The following is a 9,863-nucleotide window of genomic DNA, read 5'->3' as shown; positions in this document are numbered from 1 at the left end:
TCATCTATACTGATTGAAGTGGATTTAACAAGTGAAAACAATAAGGAATCATAGCAGTCACCTGGTCAGACGATGTCATGGAAAGAGCAGGTGTTCTTAATGTTTTGTCCACTCAGTGTATAATTTCTTCCATCGTAGATACAATTCCTCATCTACTGTAATGAAGCAGAGAATGGAATAGATCATTTAACATTTGCCAAAATGCAATTTGCGGGAAAACCCTCATCTAAAAGACGCACAATGCGAGCCATTTCATGAAACTTTAGAAAGACGGAAAATGTAAATATGCAATAAATACGATGTTTTTTTTTTTAGATTACTAGGATGGTGCCTTTGGCTGCACAATGCGTGCCATTTCATGAAACTTAGAAAGACGGAAAATGTAAACATTCAACAAATACGATGTGTTGTTTTAATATGACTAGGATGGTGCCTTTTGGCATCTGGACAAAGTAGAACAGGAGCGAAAGACTGAAACAATATTTGGTTGTAATTAAAGCTGCTCCTCTCTCTCTCCCACTGCTCCATGCAGCCTGAAGCCTGTGAGTTGCCTAGCGACTAGGCTCTGCTCCGCCCGCCCCGCTCCGCCCCGCCCCGCTCCGCCCGCCCCGCCCCGCTCCGCCCGCCCCGCCCCGCTTCGCTCCGCCCCGCTCCGCCAGCCGCTCACTGACTAGAGACATTAGTTGACGTAATAACGCTACTTTATAACGCTATAAACTTACAGTACATTCCTATTTAATATTTTTTAGGTTTGGGAGGTGGGGGTGCATTTTTGTAATTTATTTGTATATATAAACTTGAGTTGGACCACCCCCCCCTCAGTAAATGTCTGTCCCTTAGTACGGAGGGGATGGTATGGGTGATTGTCTGTTGGGGGTTGGTAGTGTGTGTGTGTGTGTGTGTGTGTGTGTGTGTGTGTGTGTGTGTGTGAAGGTTAGTATGCATGATCAATTGACATGAAGGGACTGGGTAGATATAGTACCTTTTTTGTTTGAGTGTTTTATTGATGGGGACAAAGTAGTAAAATGTTGGCTAATCACTGACTAGCGTGTGTCCTATACAGACAAATCCTGCTGCTGACCTTGACACCAGTTTTGGTAGTACAGATCCCGTAGACCCATTGGATGAAAACTATCAGCCGGGAACATGCTTATTAACATCATCTGACTTGGATGAGGAAAAAGGACTGCATGAGGCTGACAAGAGCCAAAGTGTTCAGTCTGAGTCCAAGGTCATGCAGCTCATGAAGTTCTGCCAGACCAGCTGCCATTGCCCCAAACATAAGATGACCTGCCTGGAACATTCAGCCAACAAAACATCTACATTGTTGTACTGATGTTATAGTATAATGTAGAATACCTAGTATACCCACAACTGTGTTGTTGATTTGAGCTGCAGCAGAAACCAATAGTGTTGACTTCCAAATTCTGGATTCATTCATTGTGATATTCAAGAAATGTATTTAGAAGTAACTTGCTACAATCTTACTGCTGGGGGGGGGGGGGGGGGTCGGGTCGGGGGGGGTCGGGGATGAATGATGCAGAGAGACCAACCATTGACGTCATGGTTGGTACACACCAAGTACATATAAAAAAAATCCAAGATACCTCTCATCACTCATAAGCATTTAGGGAGACTGGGAAAACACTCCAAATAGTGTCTAGTTGTGAAGGTTACCTGTAAAATGTCTGTGTTGGGAAATGTATTAAGATCACCCATGTTGCACAAGCCTTAAACTTACATAAATATGTACATTTATAATAATAACTTACCTGACTTCCCTAGTTGAGTAAAATTAAAATATAATTTTTTTAAGCCTATATAGCCTGTCGGGTTGATTGCAGAATGTTAGACAACATTTCTGAAATTGTGGATTACTTCATCTCAAATGTTTAACCCATTTAAAAATGAATGAATGAGGCTGGGATATTTACGAATCGGAGAGGGACCCTTTTCTGCGTTATCCCATTGGTCAATGTCACTGCAGTGTGCCTCCTGCAGGCAGGCGGATCGTTGCACCCCTCCCTCCCTCCCTCCACCAACACGCCTGCTGCTACTGGAATAACCGGGAAGCGCGCTCTACAACGGGGATGTCCTCCGCAACGTCATTCGTAAAACCATTTCTCGAACCGTGGGATCTTGCGACTCATTGTAGCTAAGCTTTGATGGTCAGATATGTTTTAGAACAGTGCGAGGGGTTTGGTTCTGGTCTGCTGTTCCAGGGGAGGAGGAGCTAGTTGTTCATTCTGGACTTGACAATACAACATGCTGGAGAGAGAGGTAAGGTGCCTGCTATAATCAATATAAATATAATAGTTATTTACGTAATGTCAATTGTCACTCGTTTCGAACGAGTTATGACGTAGAACGGGATGAATGTAAGGTATTTCTTTAGTTTATTATGAATTGGGTGGATTACGTAGTAACCTTGCCACTCCCTGCAGTGCTGGTGCGCTGGTCAGACCCCTTGTTAATAATAGATAGGCGGTGTGATGATACGGTGTTTAGAAAACGAGCCTTTGAATGGTGCAATATTGTAGGCCTGTCATTCGATGCGCCTCAAAGCGTTTCTAAATAAGTTTTCACGCGTCTCCCCCCCAAAAAAACAACATCATTGGCATATAATCTGACATTAAATAATATACGTTACTTTCTAGGCTACGAATGATTGTAGCCTATCAAAAATGGACCACGACATTTGATTAGACTGGGAATCAGTGATTAATGTCTGCTTGGAGAAAGGGGAGACGTGGCCTGCGCGGGGACATGGGACGTGTGTCGCGGCTCGCAGGCGGTCCTGAAGACATGTCATCAAAACCCGCAATGCTGATGTGCACTGTCCCGTGGATGGATAATTATGTGCACTATTTAATAGCTAGGGTGTCATGGTCTGCTCCCCAGGGCAGATGCCTACGTTGTGTTGAAAACTGACCTTCGGTTAGCCAGTGATTGCATAGCAACAGCTTTCGGTAGCCTATTCGGTTAACAAGTGTCACAGCGTTCATACTTTGTAGCCTACCTACCTGAGCTGTTGCTTTCTCCTGGAGAGCAAGCTATTTAAAACATTTATAGTCTATAACTCCCTATCCCTAAGCCTTGAGAATGAATGGCACACAAAAAAAGCCTACGCTATTTTACCAACCTCAACAGTTAAAGGGGCAAGCATATTTTAACCCAATCTATCTATCTATCTATCTATCTATCTATCTATCTATCTATCTATCTATCTATCTATCTATCTATCTATCTATCTATCTATCTATCTATCTATCTATCTATCTATCTATCTATCTATCTATCTATCTATCTATCTATCTATCTATCTATCCCTAAAGCTTTGATAAAATAGCAGAGTAGGAAGCATTTTAACAACAGGCTATGCCTTAGTCGACCTGAACAGTTTTTGTCGTGCCATTTAAAAAAAAAAGGAGCAAACAGATTCTGGACTGTTGGTCTTGTTACGTAATAACCCATCTGTCATTCTGTCACTTTACCGTAGAGCATCATGGAAGCTAGTGCATAACCGGTACAGGCCTACTATAGCCACATAAAAACAAATGTCAATGGAGAACGGAATGATTCACTCAGTCAGAATAACAATATTGTTTATCATAAAGGATTAGAGTTTCTTGATTTAGTTTAATACATGTTCTATTATGTTAATCGGTGAGTTTTTGTAATGGCAAACCATGTATGTTTAATATAAGCACTGTAGCTCTGCCTGGTTAATAATGTAGATAGACTAACAGTCTCTACTGTATCATATTTCCATGTGCACTGTGCCATGTGTTTTGCTTTATTACATAACTGCAGTAAGATCTTCTCTGGGGTGATATCACCGCACACCTTTTCAGTTGTCACACGCAGCCACGTTCAAGGTGTGTTCTCGTTGGCCTATAAACAAAACAACCTCCACGTTATACAGTAGGCATGTATAGAGGCAGGACACACCTAACTTTAGATGTAATTTGAAATACGATAATGTGAGTTTTAAAAGCATTTTGACAAGAGGGAGTTAATGGCCTTGCCTATGGTTTATTATGATAGAGTGACACGACAGCCAATGACTTATGCTTATTAGAGTCTGTAAATGACCTGTTCTCAGCAACAGCATCGTTTTTAAATAGCTCATTTGTATTTTAACCCGTCGAGTGTGTGTGTGTGTGTGTGTGTGTGTGTGTGTGTGTGTGTGCGAGTGTGTGTGTATTTGTATTTATTATGTATTTATATATATTATATATTTTTATGTATTTATTATGTATTTATTTATTTGTATTTATTATGGATCCCCATTAGCTTCTGCTTCCTTGGGTCCAGCAAAATTAAGGCAGTTTATACAATTTTAAAAAACATTACAAAACATTGACTGATTTCACAACAAAGTGTGTACCCTCAGGTCCCTACTCCACCACTACCACATATCTACAGTACTAAATCTAAGTGTGTGTATAGTGCGTATGCTATTGTGTGTGTGTGTGTGTGTGTGTGTGTGTGTGTGTGTCTGTGTCTGTGACTATGTTTGTGTTGCTTCACAGTTCCCGCTGGTACATGTGGTGTAATTTTATCCGTTTTTTAAAACACATTTTACTGCTTGCATCAGTTACTTGATGTGGAATAGAGTTCCATGTAGTCCTGTTCGCCTCCTATAGTCTATTCTGGACTTGCGGACTGTGAAGAGACCTCTGGTGGCATGTCTTGTGGGGTATGCATGGGTGTCCGAGCTGTGCTCCAGTAGTTCAAACAGACAGCTTGGTGTATTCAACATGTCAATACCTCTCATAAATACAAGTAGTGATGAAGTCAATCTCTCCTCCACTTTGAGCCAGGAGAGATTGACATGCATATTATTAATATTAGCTCTCTGTGTACATCCAAGGGCCAGCCGTGCTGTCCTGTTCTGAGACAATTGCAATTTTCCTAAGGCTTTTTTTGTGGCACCTGACCACACGACTGAACAGTAGTCCAGGTGGGACAAAACTAGGGCCTGTAGGACCTGCCTTGTTGACAGTGCTGTTAAGGTAGGGCAGCACTTTATTATGTACATACTTCTCCCCATCTTAGCTACTGTTGTATCAATATGTATCATATGTTTTGACCAAGACAGTTTACAATCCAGGGTTACTCCAAGCAGTTTAGTCACCTCAACTTTCTCAATTTCCAAATGATTTATTACAAGATTTAGTTTCGGTTTAGCATTTAGTGAATGATTTGTCCTAAATACAATGCTTTTAGTTTTAGAAATACTTAGCACAAAATTATTCCTTGCTACCCACTCTGAAACTAACTGCAACTCGATTTCAAGTTTTCATAACAATTGGTAATCGGCATTTATGGATGCCGATTATGGCCGATTACATTGCACTCCACGAGAAGACTGCGTGGCAGGCTGACTACCTGTTACGCGAGTGCAGCAAGGAGCCAAGGTAAGTTGCTAGCTAGCATTAAACTTATCTTATAAAAAACAATCAATCTTAACATAATCACTAGTTAACTACACATGGCTGATGATATTACTAGTTTAACTAGCTTGTCCTGCGTTGCAAATAATCAATGCGGTGCCTGTTAATTTATCATCGAATCACAGTCTTCTTCTCCAAACGGGTGATGATTTAACAAGCGCATTCGCGAAAAAGCACAATTGTTGCATATATGTACCTAACCATAAACATCAATGCCTTTCTTAAAATCAATACACAAGTATATTTTTTTTAAACCTGCATATTTAGTTAATATTGCCTGCTAACATGAATTTCTTTTAACTAGGGAAATTGTGTCACTTCTCTTGCGTTCTGTGCAAGCAGAATCAGGGTATATGCAGCAGTTTGGGCCGCCGGGCTCGTTGTGAACTGTGTGAAGACCATTTCTTCCTAACAAAGACCGTAATTCATTTGCCAGAATTTTACATAATTATGACATAACGTTGAAGGTTGTGCAATGTAACAGCAATATTTAGACTTAGGGATGCCATCCGTTAGATAAAATACGGAACGGTTCCGTATTTCACTGAAATAATACACGTTTTGTTTTCAAAATGCTAGTTTCTGGATTTGACCATATTAATGACCTAAGGCTCATATTTCTGTGTGTTTATTATAATTAAGTCTATGATTTGATAGAGCAGTCTGACTGAGCGATGGTAGGCAGCAGCAGGCTCGTAAGCATTCATTCAAACAGGACTTTCCTGTGTTTGCCAGCAGCTCTTTGCAATGCTTGAAGCATTGTGCTGTTTATGACTCCCGAGATTAGGCTGGCAATACTAAAGTGCCTATAAGAACATCCAATAGTCAAAGGTATTTGAAATACAAATGGTATAGAGAGAAATAGTCCTATAATTCCTATAACCTAAAACTTCTTACCTGGGAATATTGAAGACTCATGTTAAAAGGAACCACCAGCTTTCATATGTTCTCATGTTCTGAGCAAGGAACTTAAACGTTAGCTTTTTTACATGGCACATATTGCACTTTTACTTTCTTCTCCAACACTTTGTTTTTGCATTGTTTAAACCAAATTGAACATGTTTCATTATTTATTTGAGACTGAATAGATTTTTATTTATTTATTATATTAAGTTAAAATACATTTTTGAATGTCCTTCCCTATAAGCGTGCTGAAAGTCTGTTGTTAATTCGTTTACTGTGAAATAGAATTGTTTCTGGTCAAACACCATTTTTCCCAAAACTTTACTAAGGGTTGGTAACAGTCTGATTGGTCGGCTATTTGAGCCAGTAAAGGGAGCTTTAATATTCTTAGGTTGAGGAATTGCTTTTCTAGTAGGCTTATGTTGAAAAATGGCAGGTAGGAGTGGTAATATCGTCCGCTATTATCCTCAGTAATTTTCCATCCAAGTGTTCAAACCCCGGTGGCTTATCATTGTTGATAGACAATTATTTATATTTTATTTTATTATTTCACCTCTTTCACCTCTTCCACACTCGCTCTACAGAATTCAAAATTACACATCAAATAAAATTGTATTTGTTACATGTGCCGAATACAACAGGTGTAGGTAGACCTTACCATAAAATGATTACTTACAAGCCCTTAACCAACAATGCAGTTCAAAAAATAGAGTTAAGAAAATATTTAGTAAATAAACTAAGTGGAAAAAAATACATCAAAATAAAATCAAAAAGTAATACAAGAAAATGACATAACAATAACGAGGCTATATGGGGTACCGGTACCGAGTCAATGTGAGGGGGTACAGGTCAGTCGAGGTAATTTGTACATGTAGGTAGGGGTAAAGTGACTATGCATAGATAATAAACGGTGAGTAGCAGCAGTGTAAAAACAAAGGGGGGGGGGTCAATGTAAATAGTCCGGTGGCCATTTGATTAATTGTTCAGCAGTCTTATGGCTTGGGGGTACAAGCGGTTAAGGAACCTTTTGGTCCTGGACTTGGTGCTCCGGTACCGCTTTTCCATGCGGTAGCAGAGAGAACAGTCTATGACTTGGGTGATTGGAGTCTTTGACAATTTTTTGGGCCTTCCTCTGACACCGCCTGGTATATAGGTTCTGGATGTCAGGAAGCTTTGCCCCAGTGATGTACTGGGCCGTTCGCACTACCCTCTGTATCGCCTTGCGGTCGGAGGCCGAGCAGTTGCCATAGCAGGCAGTGATGCGACCAGTCAGGATGCTCTCGATGGTACAGCTGTATAACTTTTTGAGGATCTGGGGACCCATGTTAAAGGTTTTCAGTCTCCTGAGGGGGAATAGGTTTTGTTGTATTCTCTTCACAACTGTCTTGGTATGTTTGGACCATGATAGTTTGTTGGTGATGTGGACACCAAAGAACTTGAAACTCTCGACCCGCTCCAATTCAGCCCTGTCAATGTTAATGGGGGCCTGTTGGGCCCTCTTTTTCCTGTAGTCCACGATCAGTTCCTTCGTCTTGCTCACATTGAGGGAGAGATTGTTGTCCTGGCACCACACTGCCAGGTCTCTCTATTGGCTGTCTCATCATTGTCGGTGATCAGGCCTGCCACTGTTGTGTCATCAGCAAACTTAATGATGGTGTTGGAGTCGTGCTTGGCCATGCTGTCGTGGGTGAGAAGGGAGTACAGGAGGGGACTAAGCACGCACCCCTGAGGGGCCCCAGTGTTAAGGATCAGGGAGGGTTTCCGGCATGATGATGTTGATGTGAGCCATGACCAGCCTTTCAAAGCACTTCATGGCTTCATACAATGCTTGTCTTTCATAATTTGGTCAGATATACTTGGATGTGTAGTGTCAGTGTTTGTTGTTGAGATGTCATGCCTAAGTTTGCTAATCTTGCCAATGGAAAAATCATTAAAGTAGTTGGCAATATCAGTTAGTTCTGTGATGAATGAGCCATCTGATTCAATGAATGATGGAGCAGAGATTGTGTTTTTCCCAAAAATGTAATTTAAGGTGCTCCAAAGCTTTTTACTGTAATTCTTAGTCATTTATCTTTGTTTCATAGTGTAGTTTTTTTCTTTTTATTCAGTTTAGTCACATGATTTCTTAATTTGCAATACGTTTGCCAATCGGTTGTGCAGCCTGTCACGTTTGTGTATAGGAACGGACCAAATCGCGGCGTGCGTATTGTTCCACATCTTTATTATATAGTGAAACTTAGCCAAACAAACTATAAACAAACAACAAACCGTGACGACCGAGGTGCAACATGCACTAACTCAAAATAATCTCCCACAAGCACAGGTGGGAAAAACAACTACTTAAATATGATCCCCAATTAGAGACAACGATGACCAGCTGCCTCTAATTGGGGATTATACAAAAATCCCAACATAGAAACTAGAACCAAAACAACATAGAACTAGATAAACCCCCGCAGTCACGCCCTGACCTACTCTACCATAGAAAATAAGAGCTCTCTATGGTCAGGACGTGACACAGCCAGACTTATTTGCCATTCCGTTTGCCTCATCTCTCTGAACCATACCATTTTTAAATTCCTCATCAATCTAAGGGGATTTAACAGTTTTTACAGTCTTTTTTTTTTAATGGGTGCTTATTAGTAACTGGAATAAGCAATTTCATAAATGTGTCAAGTGCAGTGTCTGGTTGCTCCTCATTATACACCACAGACAAGCAAATATTATTTACATCATCAACATATGAATCACTACAAAAACTTATTGTATGACCTCTTATACACTATATTAGGCCCAGCCTTTGGAACTTTGGTTTTCCTAGATATGGCTACTATATTGTGATCACCACATCCAATGGTTCTGTGTAATGTTTTCAAGCAAATTTCTGCAGCATTAGTAAAGATGTGATCAAGGTGGGTTTAAGGTTAAGGTTAGAATTAGGGTTAAGGTTAGGAGCTAGGGTTAGTTTTAGGGTTAGGAGCTGGGGTTAGGGTTAAGGTTAGGTTTTTGGGTTAGGGTTAAGGTTAGGGTTAGGGTACGGGTTAGGGGTTAAGGAAAATATGATTTTGAATGGGACTGGGGTTCCCATGTTGTGTTCTGTAATATCCTGCACATTCTTCACTTTTTTTTGTTGCTGCACCATAACGAGATGATGGTGTCATGGGGATGGATGGCTTTCCACTTCCTACTTCTTCTAATCAGCTCTGCTATCTGTGTCCCAAATGGAACCCTATTCCCTACATAGTGCACTACTGTTGTCCCTACATACAGTCTTAAAGAAAGAAATCTATCTAGAAGCTAAAAGGGTTCTTCGGCTGTCCCCATAGGGATACCCTTTGAAGAACCCTTCTTGTTCCATGCAGAACCCTTTTGGGTTCCTTTCCACATAGGGTTCTACACGGAACCCCAAAAAAATATATATACATACCTGGAACCAAAAAGGGTTCATCCTGGAAGTGAGTGAGTAGAGTGATTTACTTTAGCAGGGGCCATGTCAAAGGT

General features: G+C 40.6%; 1 protein-coding gene across 2 annotated transcripts in view; it reads left to right on the top strand.

Annotated features, from left to right (window-relative positions):
* The first annotated feature begins 2,040 nt into the window (after window positions 1–2,040).
* The window catches only part of LOC115149904 (E3 ubiquitin-protein ligase RNF19A), a 55,174-nt gene continuing 47,351 nt past the window's right edge, over window positions 2,041–9,863 (top strand). For both annotated transcript variants that reach the window (XM_029692816.1, XM_029692737.1), the window contains exon 1: window positions 2,041–2,280. The gene's annotated coding sequence lies outside the window, so the exon portion shown is untranslated. The remainder of the gene's footprint in view (window positions 2,281–9,863) is intronic.

Source organism: Salmo trutta, chromosome 1, assembly GCF_901001165.1.
Source record: "Salmo trutta chromosome 1, fSalTru1.1, whole genome shotgun sequence".
Lineage (NCBI taxonomy): Eukaryota > Metazoa > Chordata > Actinopteri > Salmoniformes > Salmonidae > Salmo > Salmo trutta.
Note: the sequence above shows the minus strand (reverse complement) of the source record. Positions and strands in the feature narration are given on the sequence as shown.